At 44.6% G+C, this 18,079-nt stretch overlaps 1 protein-coding gene across 1 annotated transcript in view; it reads left to right on the forward strand.

The window, feature by feature from the left end:
- The window catches only part of ASIC2 (acid sensing ion channel subunit 2), a 1,026,910-nt gene that overhangs the window by 659,198 nt on the left and 349,633 nt on the right, over nt 1-18,079 (forward strand). The gene's annotated exons all lie outside the window — the stretch shown is intronic.

The raw sequence follows: 18,079 nt of genomic DNA on the forward strand, positions 1-18,079 counted from the left end.
ATAATATGGGATGCTAAGGCCATCCCATAGGCCTCTGGGCTGGAATCCATCTTGGAAAAAAGTTGCGCACGCGTGTTGGGGCGGCTCCTAGGGCAGGTCAGGTGTGGAAAAAGAAACCAGATGATTGGCCAAAGGTAAACGAAGACCTGGAAGACCTGCCCTATATAAATGACGTAACCGCCTCTTTTTTTTTTTTTTTTTAATTAAATTTATTTATTTTTGGCTGTGTTGGGTCTTCCTTTCTGTGCGAGGGCTTTCTCTAGTTGTGGCAAGCGGGGGCCACTCTTCATCGCGGTGCGCGGGCCTCTCACTATCGCAGCCTCTCTTGTTGCAGAGCACAGGCTCCAGACGCGCAGGCTCAGTAATTGTGGCTCACGGGCCCAGTCACTCCGCGGCATGTGGGATCTTCCCAGACCAGGGCTCGAACCCGTGTCCCCTGCATTGGCAGGCAGATTCTCAACCACTGCGCCACCAGGGAAGCCCCAGCCCCTAACCGCCTCTTCGCTGCGCTCCTCCTCATTAGGGAGGACGCCCACACCCTTTCTCTCTGGATGTGCATCTCTGCCTTGCTTCTGTCTTAACTGTTTCTCTGTGTGCTCTCCCACTTGTTGTTGTGCTGTGTCTCTAATAATAAACTTAATACCTGTTTTTACAGTTTTTTGCCTCCTTGAGAAATGCATTTTTCAGTGAGGGCAAGAGCCAGGGAAAAATAACTTCTAGCCTCTAGCCCTCGCTGGTCTGGTGACTAGGATTCCTGGTTTTCATCCAAGCTACCCAGGTTCAATTCCTGGGCAGGGAATTAAGATCTCACTTCGTGCCACCACTCACTGCTGCCTCTCCGAGATCATATTCACTCTTCTGTTCTTCGTTTTATTCACTCACACATCCATTCATCCAACAAATATTTTATGAATATCCCTGTGCCAGACACGGTTCCTATAAGTATCTGCTGGCATCCGCTTCAGTCCTAGACATCACTGGCTGGATACCAAGGAAACACCTGCCCTTGCAGAGTTTACAAAACTACCCCCAGCTCAAGAAGAGCTGCAAAGGGAAAGGTATTATGCTGGATACCTTTACCTGTTCCATAAAGATGATACAGTTGTTAAAAAACAAGATTCAACCCAGTAAATTGTAAAGATCTAATTGGCTTTATTGAACAATTCATGAATCGGCCAGAATCCCTGTCTAACAAGTAGAGGGGATCTCCAAAGGGCTACAGAAGGGTAAGGTTTCTAAAGGCCGGAAAAAGAAGTAATAAATAGGAGAAAGGATTATTTCAGATTAGGTCATCTCCCTTTTGGAAAAAAAGGGGTCTTATTAGGTGAGTTACCTCATCTTCCTTTGGGTTATCGAGAGGGCCCATGTGACAGATTACCTCATTGGTACTGACCGGAAAATTCCTGACTGCCCAGAAAAAAATCCTGGCCACATTTCTGGGGGAAGATGGGGCTTCAATTAGGTTAGGTATTAAGCCCCAGTTCGGTCGTGTGGCCTAGCCTAAGTGACTCCATTTCGACCTGTGGTTTTCTTTTTAACAATTCCCCCCTTTTGATCAGACTCTCAGCTTAACTGAGAGATGCGATCAAAATGTAAAGCACAAGCACCACTCTCAGTTTCTGCTCTAAAGTTCTCAGGGTTTTTTTTGTTCCTTTGTGTCATATCCATAGGTTATGATGTTTTTGCTTAACCCCTGTGATATTCACTGGTCACAGCTTCAGTTTCACAATCTTTAAGTTGGTCATTCTCCTCACTTCTTTTCTGAAGTTCCAGTCTTAGGGAGATCATTTGGTTGGTGGCCAGCAGCTGTGAATGTGCATTTAAAGCTTTTGAGAGAATATAATGCACCAGGGAGGTTACAATGATTATAATAAGTCAGATAAGCCCCAATGCTTGGAGTGCACTTTGAGCCATTGTCCCCAAGACCCAAACCAATCAAATCGAATAAGTCAACAAAAGACCCATTGAAGAAGTCACCTTTGAAAGCCAAGTGGTTTGCTCAGTGATCTTATGTAACTTAGTCTCAACTTCCCCAGAAGGGTTAATCCAGGTGCAGCAGGTGGTGTGTCTACAGCACAGACACCTTGCCCAGCTAGAAGACAATCAAGAGCTATCCTGTTATCAAGAACAACTTTGACCAAAGAGACTAAGGATCTTTGCTGGGCAGCTGTTGTCTTAGCAATGGAATCTGCAATATCTTCAAGAGTTAAGGACAGGTTTCTAATCATATTCTCGTTTACTCATAACCAGAGAAGTATGGCCCTGCCAAAGGAAGGGAGTCTTGAGACATGAATGCCTCCTGGCAATTCCTTTCTAACTCAGTGGTGTAAACCCAGGGAAGTCAACAAATGAGATGAGTTACCTCATTTGTGGAAAGTTAGGGGCACAGTTAGATAACCCAAGAGGCATTGCCCAGCTGTGCCCCAGCCCTCTAGGTATCCATAGGCCCAAGGAGAGTGAAAACAACCACAGAGAGAGACAAGTCATGTTGGGGTGCAGACCGTTCCCGTTCAGGGTACCATTAAGGGACTCATTTACAGGGTTTGCTGCATTTACCCATCCAAGCCAGGGGTCAGTCAGGTCTTCAGACTACTTAACTAAAGAGTCATCCTAAATGCCTTGCAAAGATGGGTGCTGCTGGTGAGATCTCTTAGTGAGTGAGGGCAAATCTAGATAATCATGGGAACGTGGAGGTGCAAATGTACTGAGATTTGTGTAGATATTTGTGTCTAATTGAGTACATGTAGTTGTTGATAGGAGAAAGGAAAAAAACAAGGCACAGGATGTTTTGGCGATAAGAGTGGAACTTGATTTCCAAAGAGAGTTCCGAGGGGGATCAATTATAGTTTGCAGTGACATTATGAATAGAAGAGAAATTGGTCACAGAGAGGACCAGGTGATCTCTAACATCATGGGCAGATCGGAATCTTTGGTGACAAATCCAGCAATCTGAAAGGTTACTTCCCTGACCTGGGAGATACAGATGAGGGGGTTATCTTTCCAAGCCAACGCCAGAGTAAAGAAAAGAAAAAGAAGGAGAAAGTGTTTCATGTTTAGCTAAAGTATGAAGCCTTGATTCGGCTGCTTCTCTTCCTTGTCAATTTAATTTGGGGTTCTCTAGCATTTGTACAGGACCAGATGTCAGTCTTCCTTAGCTGTGAGGTGTGTACCCCAGGCTCAATGCCCTCTAGTTTCACAGCTGTGTTAGTGGCCAGGAGCACTTGGTAAGGTCCCTTCCAATGGGGCTCCAGGGCTGTCTTCCTCTTTTGACACTTCTAAAATACCCGGTCACCAGGCTCCAGACCGTGACCAACAGCATTCCTTGAATTGAAATCCAGGAAAGCGTCTTTAATTTGTTGATGATAGCTTTAACATAAGACATTTAAAGCCTTATAGTAGCTGGTCATATTAATATGAGATAGCAAGGGATCAGTAGAAAGTTGTATACCAAGAGACATTGGTCTACCTGTGACTGTCTCATGTGAAGTGAGTTTATGTTTGCCAAAGGGGTACTGCAAATAGTCAGCAAGGCCAGAGCCAACACCTTAGGCCAAAGGAGTCCAGTAAGTTTCAGCGAGTTTAGAGATTTTAAGCTTGAGGATCCCATTAGTTCTCTCGACCTTACCTGATGACTGAGGGTGATAGGGGCTGTGATAATTCCAAGAAGTTTGCAGGGTTTTCACTAAGGTTCATATGATTTGCCCAGAGAAGTGGGTGCCTTGATCACTGGAGACACGGAAGTTTTATCCCAAGTGGGAAACATATTTTCTAACAGTTTCTTTGCCACGATGAGGGCATCAGCCTTGTGGCAGGAAAAGGCTTCAACCCACCCAAAAAACATACACACAATAACAAGAACATAGTAATAACCCATTCTAGGTGGCAATTGAATGAAGTCCAGTTGCAGGTGTAAAAGGGTCTGGGGGAGGAGACCTGAGGCCACTGGGAACAAAAATAGTTTTCCCAGGACTAGGGACCTGACAGGTCAGACATTGCTGGTAGACTGTTTTCACAAGTTGATAAATGTCTCCTCACCGATGTCTATTCATAATTTGCGCCATCTTAGCTGCACTATGGTGGGTGAAGGAATGCAAAAACCAAAAAATGAGGTTTGCCAGGGAGACGCGAAGAACCAAGCGACCATCTTGATTTTCCCGTAGCCCTGACTGTTTATTTAATTTAGAACCATCGTTTGCCCATCTTACTTCTCTGATTCAGGAGCAGACTGTTGCCTTGTTATAAGGACATCAGGACGCCAAAAGTCTGGCAACAAAGGGGGTCATTTTTTGCAGAAGCAGAATGGACTTTATGCACGTGTGCCACGATCTTTATAGACTCTGTTGATGAAAGGGTCTTTCATACCCTTCTCATGAAAGCCAGCCAGGGTGTCTCCCTGATATTCAGGTTCAGTCCTTTTAGCGTGAGCCTCAGCTTTGATGACAGCAATTTCAGAAGCTAAGAGAATGGCAGTAAGAAGTTCATTTACTTATGGTCCATGTTTGATTGGGGTCCCAGAGGAAGAAAACCCCTTTGTTTCCATGACATCCCCAAATCACGGACAACACCAAAGGCATACCAGCTGTCAGTATAAATATTAACAGTTTTCCCTGACAACTGGCACAGAGCTTGATTCATTGAGCTGATTTAGCTTGTGGGAGACTTTCCCTCTCAAGTAGTTCATTTTGAGTAGTAACAACATCACCAGTGTGGAAATTCCCTTACTAATTTTTTACGATGTGAACCATCCACAAACAAAATTAGATTGGTATTAGTCGACAGGGTGTCTGTAAATCAGGATGTCATGTCACAAAATGGGATGTTATTATCACGCAGTCATGGGGCTCACCTTCATCAGGTAGAGGCAGTAAAATAGCAGGATTAAGGATGTTGCAATGTTTAAGATGCAGATTAGGTGGTGAGAGCAGAAGAATCTCACAGGAGGTTAGTCTGCTTACAGAGGAATATTGGGAGTTCAGAGTTAAGAAGACTTTGGACAGCATGAGGAGTTTGTAAACAAATGCAGTTTCCTAAGGTTACATCTGGTGAAGCTGCCACTAACTTTGCAGCTGTGGCTATAGCCTTAAGACAGCTGGGGTGGCAGTAACAACGGAATCAAGCTGATGCTGTAACAGGCCTGTGTTTATTACCAGGCTCTCTTGCACAGATAAAGTGAAAGGTTTTGAATAGTGAGGTAGCCCTAGGACAGGAAGTTCTTGTTTTAGTCTTAGAAAGGCCTGCTCATGTTTATCTTCCCATGGAAGAGGTTCAGGGACAGAAATTTTAGTAAGTTCATAGATTGAGGAAGCTAATAGGAAAAAATTAGGAACTCGTAGTCAACAATACCAGCTAGGCCTAGAAATCCATGAAGCCGTCGCTTAGTTTTGGGCCTAGGAAGTCCTTGGCTTAACTTAATTCTTTTTGGAGACAGCTGAATTCCTCCAGCGGTTACATTATGACTCGGTAATAAAGTGTCTAGAGATAATTGTAACTTTTACTTACAGCAAATAAGTGGAATGCTTTATGGGTGCCCCTTTGGTAACTGAGCACAGCAAGAGGTCATCTACATGCTGTAGAAGGTTGATTTCCTGACACTGGAGGGTCTTACATCTTGGTGGAGCACTTGGGAGGAACAGGAGGGGGCCTCAGTGAACCCTTGAAGCGTGACTGTCCGGGTATATTGTTGATGGTTCCAAGTCAAGATGACTAGATATTGGCTGTTGGGGTCCACAGGGATGCTGACAAAGGCTGAACCCTTCTGAGTCTGGCGGAACTTGTGATAAAAGGATGTTCAGGATTGGAACCACTGGGAAACAGGGAACAACTATCTTGTTAACAGTTCTCAAGTCCTGGACAAATCATCATCCCGCCCATTAGCTATACTGGGAGGATCTGCGTGTTGCAGGGGCCGGTACAGAAATGATCAGCCCCGGGGTGATTAAGTCTTCTGCTATGTGACAAGTTGAGAGGCCTTGTACAGCCTCAGGCTTCAATGGATATTGCAGACCAAACTGCTGGAAGCTCCCAACATAGAATCTGGGAACAGAGCCAAGGGCTTGGGGTTTCCAATCAAATGGGGAATTGTGGCCCAAACTACCACCAGTTCCCAAAGTGGAACTAGTGATTCCAGACAAATGGGAAACTGGCTGGAAAACCAATTAGATCAGGAGCTCAATGCAAACTGGACAGAGCTCAGAACCAAGAGGAACTTACCCAAGGCCCTCAGAATCAGCAAGGAAGTCAGTGAACTCAAAAATGTGTTCGTCGATACCACACCCCATGTTTCTTGTTGTTCCCAAGTGCCATCAGAAGTTTGCTTTGGATCCTGTCTCTGCCACCAAATCTATTAAAAAAAACAAAGTTCAACCCAGTAAATTTTAAAGATCTAATTGGCTTTATTGAATGACTTATGAATCGGGCAGCATCCCATCTAACAAGAAGGGAGGAGCTCCAGAAAACTACAGACGGGTAAGGTTTTTAAAGGAAGGACAAGGAAGTCATAAACAGGGAAAAAAGATTAGGTCATCTCCCTTTTGGGAAAAGAGGGTCTCATTAGGTGGGTTACATCATCTTCGTTTAGGGCATGGAGAGGGCCCATGTGACAGATTACCTCATTGGTGCTGACCAGAGAATTCCTGACTGACGGGTTAAAACTATATTTCCGGGAGAGGTTGAAGATTCAGTTAGGTTAGGCATCAAGCCCCAGTTTGGTGGCGTGGCCTAGCCTAAGTTACTCCACTGGGACCTGTGTTTGTTGGTGGTGGTGCTGTTTTTAACATAGAAATACAGGCATGGAGCAAGGGAGGGATGTCTGGAGGGCAGCCCACTCAGGGAAGGACCTTGACAAAGACGAGGGTTCAAGACTGACAAAGGGGAGTGCGCAAGTGGAAGAATAGACATGAAAGCCCCCTGATGAGGAAAAGATCACAGCCCGATCTGATGGGGGTGTGCTAGGAGGCTGGAGGTGAGTCAGGGGCACAGGGAGGGGCTGATGTTCACCCAAGGGTCTTGAGTCCCAAGTGAGTGTGTCCTTCAAAAACAGTAGTTCTCAAACCCTGACCTGCAGAAGAATGTGTTACCAAGCTCACCTGGATTGTTGATTCTTTTTTTTTCAACTCAGAGGGAGAACACTAAACTGAAGGATAGGATACTTTCCATTAATATTTTCCTACTTTCATATATGTTTCTAAACCGTTAATGTTTCTCACTTGTCTAGACCAGGGTCTAGTTTGAGAGGGTATTCAATTAAGCACAAAATTATGTGTTTATTATTTGGGGTTGCATGGTCCAGAGCGCCATGGTTTCTGGCTGCCATGGCTCCTCATCACATTTCCCCAGTGTTGTTAGGAAGGGCAATCTAGTAAGGAATACCTAGAGTGGACAGGCTTAGAAGTTCCAGTGTTTAGATCCCTCATGATACCTGTCTCAGGTGGACACAGATCCTGAGATCCGCCTTGGAAGAACTTCTACATCATCATCTTTGAAGCTCACCTCTAGGCTGGCCATTTGTCAATGTCTGTCTGTCCATCATCAGCGGTTGTGAAGTGTTAAGTCCAAGTCATTGTAACTACACTGAACAGAGAGGGCTCTGCTGAGTGGTGCTAAAAGGAACTTCCCTGGTTTGGAATGATACAGTCTGGGCTGAACTGGATGCTCTGGGTAGATTTGGACAAGTGGAAACTGGGCTGAACTGGACAGAGCCAAACACTGCTAGAATAGAACAAGCTTAGCCAAACTGGGCTAGGATCCTGGAGGATTAGTTCCTCATGAAACCCTACTCAAAAATATCCCTAAGGCTTTTCAGCTGAGGCTCTATGGCTGGTCCCCCTCCTCCCAGGCATAAGCCAAATGGTCCAGCTCCCTCTGGTACCTCTTCCCCAGGATTCATCTTATATCAGGGCTTCAGACAATACTGCCCCCTAATGCAAACTTTCATTTCCTAGCCATGATTCCATTTGATCTGGATGAATTAATTGGTGGAGGGATGTGGGATAGGAGGATGGGGGTTGCAATGACCATGGCTGAGAGAAGGCTGGTGCTGACTTGGAGTATTTCTACCACTCACCCCAAGTCTGGCCAAACTCCTGACATTAGTGTCAGGGTTATTGTTAGGGTTAGCCTTGGAGTTTGTTCAGACAAGGTGTTAAGTTTGATCCCTAGTCCGTCCCAAATTGGGGAAGGGAAGGGGTCCACATTGGGCACCTGGCTTCTTGAGGGTCACTCCAGTTTCCGTGCTGATGCCTCACTGCAGACGCTCTTCACCTTGCTTCAGGAGCCCATGCCCTGAATATTGGGGTTGACGGCTTCTAGAAATTCAGGACCAGTACATTCCGTACACACTCTCTTTCTTAAACACTATTGGGCACTTTCCCTGTCCTCTTTCCCACTCTGTTAGTTCCCTCCTTCCCCTCTCATGTGGCCTTCCCCCTGAGACATCAGAAAGGTTTTCTTGGTTGTTCTGCACAAATTGACTTGGTGTTCTATAGTTTATGGACTTCTCTTAGCCCCTGCCATCCATCCATCCATCAAACCATCCATCCATCCATCCATTTGACTATTGCCAGTTTTCACCCAGGGCATGGAGGATAAAGGCGTTATTACTCTAATGGAGAAAAGGGAGAAAAGGGGATGGTTATTATAAGTGTGTCTTGTCAAGGATCTAATAAGCACTAAATAATTTTTTCAGTTGAGTTATCTACCCTACCGTTATCTTACATGTGGCTAAACATTGTAAATTAATGTTTATCCCACATTTTAAATATGAGCAAACCGAGATTCACATAGCTAAGAAGTACCAGAGCCATATTCAAACCCGATCTGACTTTTTTTTTTTATTATTTTTTTATTCTTTTAACTGAAGTGTAGTTGGTTTTCAATGTTGTGCTAACCTCAGCTGTGCAGCACAGTGACTCTTTTCTTAACACTCTCCTGAATTATCCTGCCTCCCTATCTCCCATCACCTATGACCACAGCCCAAAGATGGACCCAAGTCTGTCTGTTTCCTGGTGTTCCTGCCACTGCTTCACGTTGCCATGACATTTGTTAGGGGATAAAAATCAGTCAAAACAGAAAAGGAAAGCCACAAATGAAACAAAGGTTGGTTATTGAATTAAGCTGTTTTCTCTTTTGTTTAACATAATTCAGTCAAGTTAATTTATGTGCATAGGCCCAGCCAGTGCCTTCTGCATGTTAAACTCTGCCCAGGATCTGAGCAGAAAAGGAAGGTCATGGGAAGTCATCCCCTGAGGCTGCAGGGTACACATGTCACCATTCTTATTAAGGGTGGAAACCACAGATCTTGAACTGGTAGGGTCTGGGTTTGGCCCCGGCCACCTTCCCCCCACGAACAGGAAGGGTTTAGAAGTGACATCATCATGCTGACATCATATGCAATTGGGACATTCTGATGGGCTGAGTTGCCAGCCAGCACCTTCCTTGCCCTGGCCTGGCATTTGATCCAATACCTGCGTTGACTTGGCTGTAGACTCTAGGGTTGCTACCAGGCCAAGTCAATCCCAAGTTGGCTCCCAGAATTCCTTGGGCTTCCTTGGCTTTAAGGTCCTGATGTTTTTGCATTAAATCCATTTAGAGTAAATCATTTATCCAATCTAATGTTCCCCATCTGCAAAGGACTGCAGTTCAAATTTTTTTTCTAATCGGATTGTTTCATTACTAACTTTATTGGATTAATATTTGATTAATGGGCCTGGGACCCAATAGGGCCTTTCCTTTTTTTCCTCATCACTTGAAAAAATACAAAGTTGAGAGTTTTAGGAGAATTGGGCCTATGCTTGCCCAGAGTGATGTATCATGGGAGAATCACCAGGCTGGTTCTGGGGATGAGAAGAAAATATAACATTTGAAAGGAGTCTTAAAGGATCATTGGCTGTTAGCCAAATAGATCAAGGATATTACACAGTTAGTAATAACAACTGTTATCATTATTTGAGTGTCTCCTGGCTCCAGCACCACTCTGAGAGATTTAGCACAAAATAACAGTTATTAGAACAGCCACTGGAATCAAACTGTCTGGATTCAAATTCCAGTTCAGCCACTTATTACTGACCTTGGGCACTGAGTTACTGACTTTTCTCTAAGGTGACTTCCTCATGGAACTTTTAGTCCAATGCCCAGCACATAGTAAGTACTCAATAAATATCAGCTATTGTTATTATTATCTGTCTTGTTCTCATCTGCTACAGTAGATATTGTTATCTGCGTTATACAAGTGAGAAAACTAAGACTCAGAAATTAACTAAGTGGATTACATGGCTAGAAAATAGCAGAGCTGGAAGACAGTTGGCCCAGACCTTGAACCCAGGTCTATCAGACTCAAAACCCAGTGCTCTTTGTACAACATTTCAGTTACTGTTTTCCCTTTCCTATTGGAGAGTATTTAAGGGCCAACATATTCGTCTATCATCACCTTCAACATTTTCAACATCTCATGCAAATACAGTTTCATGAGCAACCCTTTGGTCTTCTAAAATTCTCTAGGCTCTCATACTTGTAAACTGTTTATGGGGTAGGAACATACGTTCCACATCTTTATAGAGTCTAAAGTCTTAGCACAGTACCCTTCACATAGCAAGATTCGGAAAATAATGTAGCAAACACTTGCATAGCCCTTATTACGTGTTGGCCACTGTTCTAAGTGTTTTACAAATATTTACCTATGTAATCCTCACAACAACTTTCTGAGGAGGCTACTGGTCTTGTTCCCACTTCTAGATGAGGAAACTGAAGCACAGAAAGCTTAAGAACTTGAACAGAGACACATAGCTTACAAGAGATAGAGTCAGAATTGAAAGTCTGCACTGTGCTATGTTCTGCACTTAAGAAAACAAAAGAAAGAACAGGCAGAACCTGACCTTGAGGAAAATTCAATCTTGTACAGATAAGACTTGGTCCAGACACTGTTATTTATCATTTATGCCCCACCCACATCGCCAAAGGAATGTTAACAGACTGCCTTTAAAGAGCTAAACATATGTATTAGGCGCAGCGCCCTAATGGTCCTGTCTCGCCAAGTCTGTGAGCCAATGCACAAGCTAGTTCTCCTTCTGGAATGCCCTTCCACCTGGAAAATTCCCCATCACCCATCAAGCTTTACCTACTTGTATCAACTGTACCTGCAGGATTGTAATTCATAAGGGTGACTGAGTGACGACATGGAGAGACTAATGCCATTGAAAGATGATCTTTATTACTTATATTTCCCAAGAGGAGGGGGCATGCCATGCCACACAGGGTCACATGGGAAAGCACCAGGTTTGGTCAGGAGGCAGAGGAGGTGTGGAGGAAGCATGACCCAAAGCCTGGATTGTGTTTTCCATGGGAAAGGCAAGGCAGGGCAGGGGAAACAGCTTAGGATGGGCTCATTTGAATAAAGTAGGCAGGCTCTGGGTTATAGGGGTGGTCTCCAGTTGTCTATACCTGGACCTAGGGTGATTTAGGGCCGAGGAATATTGGCTCCTGAAATGTAAGCGCCAGATAGAAGAAGTGGTTCTGAGTTTGGGCTCTGGATTAATTCGTTTACATATGAAAGGTGTGCTCCCTAGCCCTTTGCCATCACTAAGAATTGGCTAGCCTTGGGAGGGGCAGTCTTTCTGGGACTGCTGGGACAGTCAATGAGGTCACAATGGCAGAGCATAAAGAATACAGAAAATAAGAAAATATAGTTAGTATACTACCCTGGGAAGTTGTCCTCTGTTTCTCTGTTCCTACTATCTCCTTTCTCTCTTCCTGTAGCATCTGGAGCAGGCCCTTATTATGGGATTCTATTTGCAATTATCCCTATGTCTGCCTCCATGAGGGCAAAGATTCTGTCTTAGCTATCATTCTAACCCCAGTGTCTTACACAGTCCCTGGACCATGCTATGTGCTTGAGAAGCATCTGATGATTGAATGTGTGAGAAAAACCTGGAACAGACCAGAGAGCAGGGAAAAGTTGTATCAGAGATGACTTCACGCCTGTCACTCTGCTTTCACTTTAGTTCAGGTAGTCCTGGCAATCAAGACAAAATAGAAGAATACAAAGAAGAAGAAGAAGACATAGAAGAAAGGGGAGGAGGAGGAGGTGAAGGAGAAGGAGAGGAAGTAGAAGCAGCCACTTCTTCAGTTCACTTGCTCCCACTGCCTATCAAATAAGTCATTCAAGTTTTCAGGATAGAAACTTTTTTTCTTGGTACTAAATTCTGTGGGGGTACTTGCTAAATTGGGTCTCATAGAAGGAGTAATATAACAGGGCAATATTTCGGCCAGAAGTGCCTATATGGTCTTCATGTGGTCATTTCATTCCTTGAACTTTGATAACATGGAACGAATATCATCGCAACAGCTACAAAAGCATTTCCATGGGTATCTAGGCTAATTGAAGTACAAACATCTGCTCTCTGAGGATCTAACAGGACGTCCACAGCCCAGAGGGGTAGGTGGCTAACACATGCATATGTGGTCCCTCTTAAATGTCACCCAACTCAACATACTTTTGACAGAAGCTGAAGAGCTGAGCTCTCAGACAAGGATCTGGAAACTAACTAATTAGAAATGGAGCCATTGCTTCAGATGTTGCCCCTGTGTCCTGGAGGTAAAGAGCCTTCGAGAGCCTAAACACAAACCAGTCTGGAGCCCCAGGATGTATCATGTTCTTCTACTCTTTTCCTGCAAGTGTTATCTGAGGCCCCGCTCTCAGTCATGTCTCTCTTTCTTTTTTTGGAGGGATAGCTTTATTGAGGTATAATTTATATACCACAAAATTCATTCATTTTTTAAGTGTACAACTCAATAACCTTTAGTCAATTTACCGAGTTGTGCAACCATCGCCACAATCTAATTTTAGAACATTTCCGTCATGCCAGAAAGAAACCTCATTCCTATTTATTTGCGGTCACTCCTAGTTCCCACCTCTGGTTCCAGACCACCACTAAGCACCCTCATCTTTCACTCTATCACTTAAACCCTTTCCTGCCCGAACCTGACAACTCAGGCTGTTAAGGTCTTTGAAGCAAGAACATCTCTTTGCTTCTTACGGAATTCAGTGTAAAAGAATGAGATTTATTTTCACTTAGCAGGCGACTTGGCAAAACTATAGCTTTGTGTGAAGCTAGAAATACCAATAGCCAAATATAAGAAGGCCACAAGTCTTACTGTAAGTTAAGGTTATTCACTGACAGAGGAAGCCATCGTTTTGATAGCCCTGCTGCAACCCCATTGTCGGGCTTGGGTAAGTCACTTCCTCCATAAGGGCTCAGCTTCTTCACCCAGATGATTGCCAAGGTTTCCACCAGGTTCAGGTTTACAAATTCTTTAATGGAAGTCAGAGGAGACAATAAATGGTGATGTAGGTTGTTTTCTTCCTCGACAGTAACTCTTGTTCAAAGATCAGCAAATCCCACACCTGCCTGAGAGATCATTTTCACCTACCCAGGTGCTTGTGGCCAGTTCCACCAGATGAGGCTTTTCACTAAAGAATAAAATACTTTGAAACACATTTTCATTTCTTTCTTTGTTTAAAAACAAATGTTTCTGGGCAAGAGAGATAGGCAGCCTCACTTTAACTCAAGCAGCATGTGGCAACTACACACAGGTAAATTACCATTGAATGCAAAGATAAGATGAACCCAACAGGCAACTGATGGGGGTTAGGTGTGACCTTCCTAAATGTAAATGGAAAAGTGATTCCTTCTGATTGGAGGAAAGAGTCCTGGAGAGTGGAGGTGGGAAGCTTTGTGCCTGCCTTCTTTCTATTCCCAATCTCCACCTTCTATTAATACACGGTGAGCTTATTTATGGGATGAGACCCTGTGTTCTGCTAAGGATGCTGAGACTGGTAACGAGAGAACTTCTCATAGGCTCTGCCTGAGTCCACTCATGAGCTCTGGGTGAGCCCTGCATGGTCATTGACCCCACTGATGGGGTCTGCAGCCAGGTCCCAGGCTGGACCTCTGAGCCTGTTCACCTACAGCAGGTAGGGGCAGCAGAGCCAGGGAAGAATCTAAATCTTAGTAGAGGTACAAATACTTTGACCATAGAAACTCATGGTCAAAAAGCAGATCTAAGGGTAAGGCAAGACCATAAAATGGAAGAAAAGGCTGATGCTAAAGATAAGCCTGAACATGGAGCCCACCATAGAAGGTGGTCCCTCAGGCCCCCCCCCCACCCCAGCCCCAGCCTACCAGCAGCTTTCCCACTGGACTTGGGGCTTGCAAGAAAGTTGATCCAGAAGGAATTAAAAATGGACCCCAAAAGGGAAGAAAGCAAAGATTCTCCAAGAGCATTCCTGAACAATAGCTTTCTTGCTCTGTGGAATAATATGGCCCTGGAGAAAATTAGAGTCAGAGAAGAGAATCAATTCCCTCAGAATCATCTGGGTCAGTCATGTCATTTGAAGATATCTGAAGCTCCCGGAAAGGTCACACTAAGGAGAGACACCTCCCATAACTTAATTTCCTTTTGTTACACTGTGAGCTTCATTTTCTCCCACTCTCACCTCCCTTCTATCTCCTTCCCAGGCCTGCCAAGTCCTGTTTATTAAAAGTGTTGTGTCCAATTTACCCAGCTTTTAATTAAGCTGTCAAGCTGAAATGGGATTGTCTCCTGGGAAGCAAACAAAGATTTCATGGTCATTTAATTTTTGCTTAGGATTTAAAATCCTACTTCTGGCATGCTTAAAATTATTAATGAGATCCAGGAATTCTTGCCCGTTTGTGTCCATTACAGGACATAAATCATTAAGCTCAATTAGGGGCAAGGGAAAATTCTGGAGTTAGATTTAGAGATTGTGTTCAATCACGTCTACCCAAAGCAGCCAAGCAATGGAGGCGTGACCTTCGAGGGCTGGGTGGAGAAGAGAAGGACAAGGTGGGAGACAGCAGATGGCAGTGTTAGGGAGAAGGGCATGGAGACAAAGGAAGGCATGGAAGGAGGGAACATTAGAATGGCCAAGGGGTCAAGAAATGGAGTTCAGATAGAAGATCAGGAAGGGAAGAGGGAGAGAAAGGAATTAGGGAGGTGGGTTACAGGAGATGAAGTACACACCTGTAGTGCTCACCAATCATTCTGGTTTTCCACTTCTTCAAACACAAGGGAAGATTATACCTCCCTGACCCCATGAAGTTAGATATAACTATGTGACTTCCTTTGGCCAATTAAATAAGAGCAGAAGTGACATGTGTCTCTTCTGGGTGGAAGCACTTAAAAGCTGGCATGCAATTGCACTTGTTTTCTCCTCTGGTAGAGTGTTGAGATGATGATATCATTCACTTAGTTAACCCTCTGTCCGCCTGGGCTCCTGAACGACCGAGATGATCAGAGCCCTCTGGTGACCTGCTTCAGGTGTGTAGTGTGAATGAGAAATAAACCCATGTTGTTTTAGGCCACTGAGATTTTGGAAATGTTAGTTACTTCATCATAACTCAACCTATTGAAACTGATAGATGTGGACTGAAAGCAGAGACGCCAACTGGTAATAGAGAGAGGCCGGGGGGAGGCCAGGTAGGAAGCGGAGAGGGCTAAGGGTATGGACAGGTGAGAGGCAAAATCTGAGCAACTTGAATTCTCAGACCCTGGACAGCGGTTTGCATAGCCTAGGCCCCTGGCATGGAGTCAAATGGAAATGAACGAAAGTTACATTTTTAAGTCTTGATTGTATGCTGGTTTGTGTGGTCCTAGGGAGATAGAGCATAAAGGCTCCAGTTGCTTCCCAAAGAGAGACTTCTGACTCCCAAATCTCTCAATTATCAGGCATATTTAGGAGGGGAGTAGAGTTGGAGAGGTCCCCAACACTCGCAAACTCATCTACCTCCTGTGCTTCTCCTACTTTTTATCCCTCCTCTCAAGACCTCTCCAACTGTCCTCTAAGATCACTTCCTCTTGCTTGGTCTTCCCAAGACCAGAAAACTGGTCCCAAAATTGTCCATATGCTTCAAACTTTAGGTCCTGGCAGATCCCCTGGGCTGCTGTTTCCCTCAAATGAGACCTTTGATAAGACCACACAGGTAGAATAAGGCACATAGCACTGGGCATACAAGGACCTCCACATCTGTTTGCTCCCACCTTCCCTCTGGAAGGCTCTTCTCAGGTCCTTTCCAAACATCCTACTCCAGGAACTCCTGGCAAAATGGCTTTCGCAGTTGGAGGAGAAAAAAGAGAGAGGTTGTTGGGAAGACCAAATTCAGCAGTTTGCAGATTCGACCCAGACTAGCCTCCTCATAGGCAATAGAGAAATTAATAATGTATGGTTTGGAACAGACTTCTGGCCCAGACCTGTGCCAGAAAGGTCTCTAAGGTAACCCAGGTCTGCTTGTTTTGTCCCCTTTTAAGACAAATTTCTTGGGAAGTTAATGAGTGAGGTAGATAGGGTCCCAGCCTTATCTGAAAAGGACTCACTCTTCCAATTCCCCAAAGTGACAAGGTCTCAAGCATTGGATGGAGCAGAATGACAACCAGACTAAACTCAGGTCACTGTTTGGTACTGGCCACCACTATCACACACACACACACACACACACACACACACACACACACATGCCTCAGGAGACACTGCTAACAGACTTTCTGCCCATGGCTTTCTCCCCATCAGAAATGCCAGGAAGCTGGGGAGGGGGGCACATATCACGGGTTGTTACAAAAATATGGCCACACTGAGAGCAGAAGCTTCTTCTCAATCACTGTTGGGGTCCAAGCACTGGGCCTGCACATGGTGGCCAGTGCGAACTGGGGAACAGGTCAGACGAGGATCTAGCTGGGGGTGATTTTTTTTATCCTAACACCACCTAAGGGTGGGGCGTGGGTCAGGCTGGGTAAGAAGAGAGCGTGGAAGTTGGAGGCAAAGTGGGAAGGGAGGCGTAATCACTCAGGAGTGCAAGGACAAGCCTCTGCTCTCCCTCCAGCCTTCCTGTCTCTGCTCCTCTGGGTACATGGTGGGCAATGGGCACCACAAAAATGGCACCATCACTATCTGAACTTGTATCACCTACAGGTGAGGCACTTGCAGTGAGTTGTTTGAGTCTCTGACTCCAAAATCTCCAGGAGCGAGGAGTGTAGAGCCCTAGAAGTATGTCTGGAACACAAGAGTTCAGTAAATGGTGGCTTATTGGACATTAAGACTTGAGCTGTAGTTCTGGTTCGGCTTTATATTATGATCATCACCATCAGTACCAGTACTACTGCCACCATCATCACTATCATCATCATCATTATTATTACCACACCACCATGCCCACCATCCCCACCATCACCGCCACCATTACCATCATCACCCCTATCATCACCACCGTCATCATCACCATGACTACCACCATCATCAAGTGGCTCAATGTCATCTTGGTTCCGACAGGTTCCCAGAAGTCATGAGCACACAACTTTGTAAATTCCCTCCTCCCTTCATTCAGAGTGGCCTCAAAATCTTGGATTGCATTAACCTGTGCTGACTCTTTTATTTATTTATTCATTCATTCAACAAATATTCATTGAACACATTCTATCTTCCGGGCCCTTTCCTAGACTTCAGGGCTATATCAGTGAACAAAATAGACAAAGATTTCTAGTGTCATGGAACTTACATTATAGTGTGGGAGGGGGAGATAAATGAATAATAAGCATGATATACAAGTAAAGGATATAGTTGTTAGAAGATCATCAGGCCAAGGGAAAACAAGAGCATAGAGTAAGGTCTGGAGCTCAAGGAGAGAGACCAGACAGAGGCATCTCCCTGTGCCTTCTCCACAGGCTGCACTGTTCTTACCACCATGGAAAACTTCTCAGTCTAAGATTTCTTTTTTCTCTGTGATCTTCATTGACTAGGTCATTATTCGACAAATACAAACCACTGTAACTCAAAACCAAAAAAACCCAATTAAATAGAGATTTCAAAAAAAGGTACAGTGAATTAGTGAATTATTCACAATAAAACTGGGATCTCAATCAATATGAAAAGCGAAATTAAAGTGCTGTAGAGCTGGGAGATGGAAAATGCCCAGTGGGGCTCCTCCAGCTAGACCTTGCGCTGTGCCCTGAGCTTTCCCGCTGCACTAACCAGATGTTGACGGGGTGATGGGAGGATGATCACCTCCTTTCTCCA

This window comes from Balaenoptera musculus, chromosome 20 (genome assembly GCF_009873245.2).
Source record: "Balaenoptera musculus isolate JJ_BM4_2016_0621 chromosome 20, mBalMus1.pri.v3, whole genome shotgun sequence".
NCBI lineage: Eukaryota > Metazoa > Chordata > Mammalia > Artiodactyla > Balaenopteridae > Balaenoptera > Balaenoptera musculus.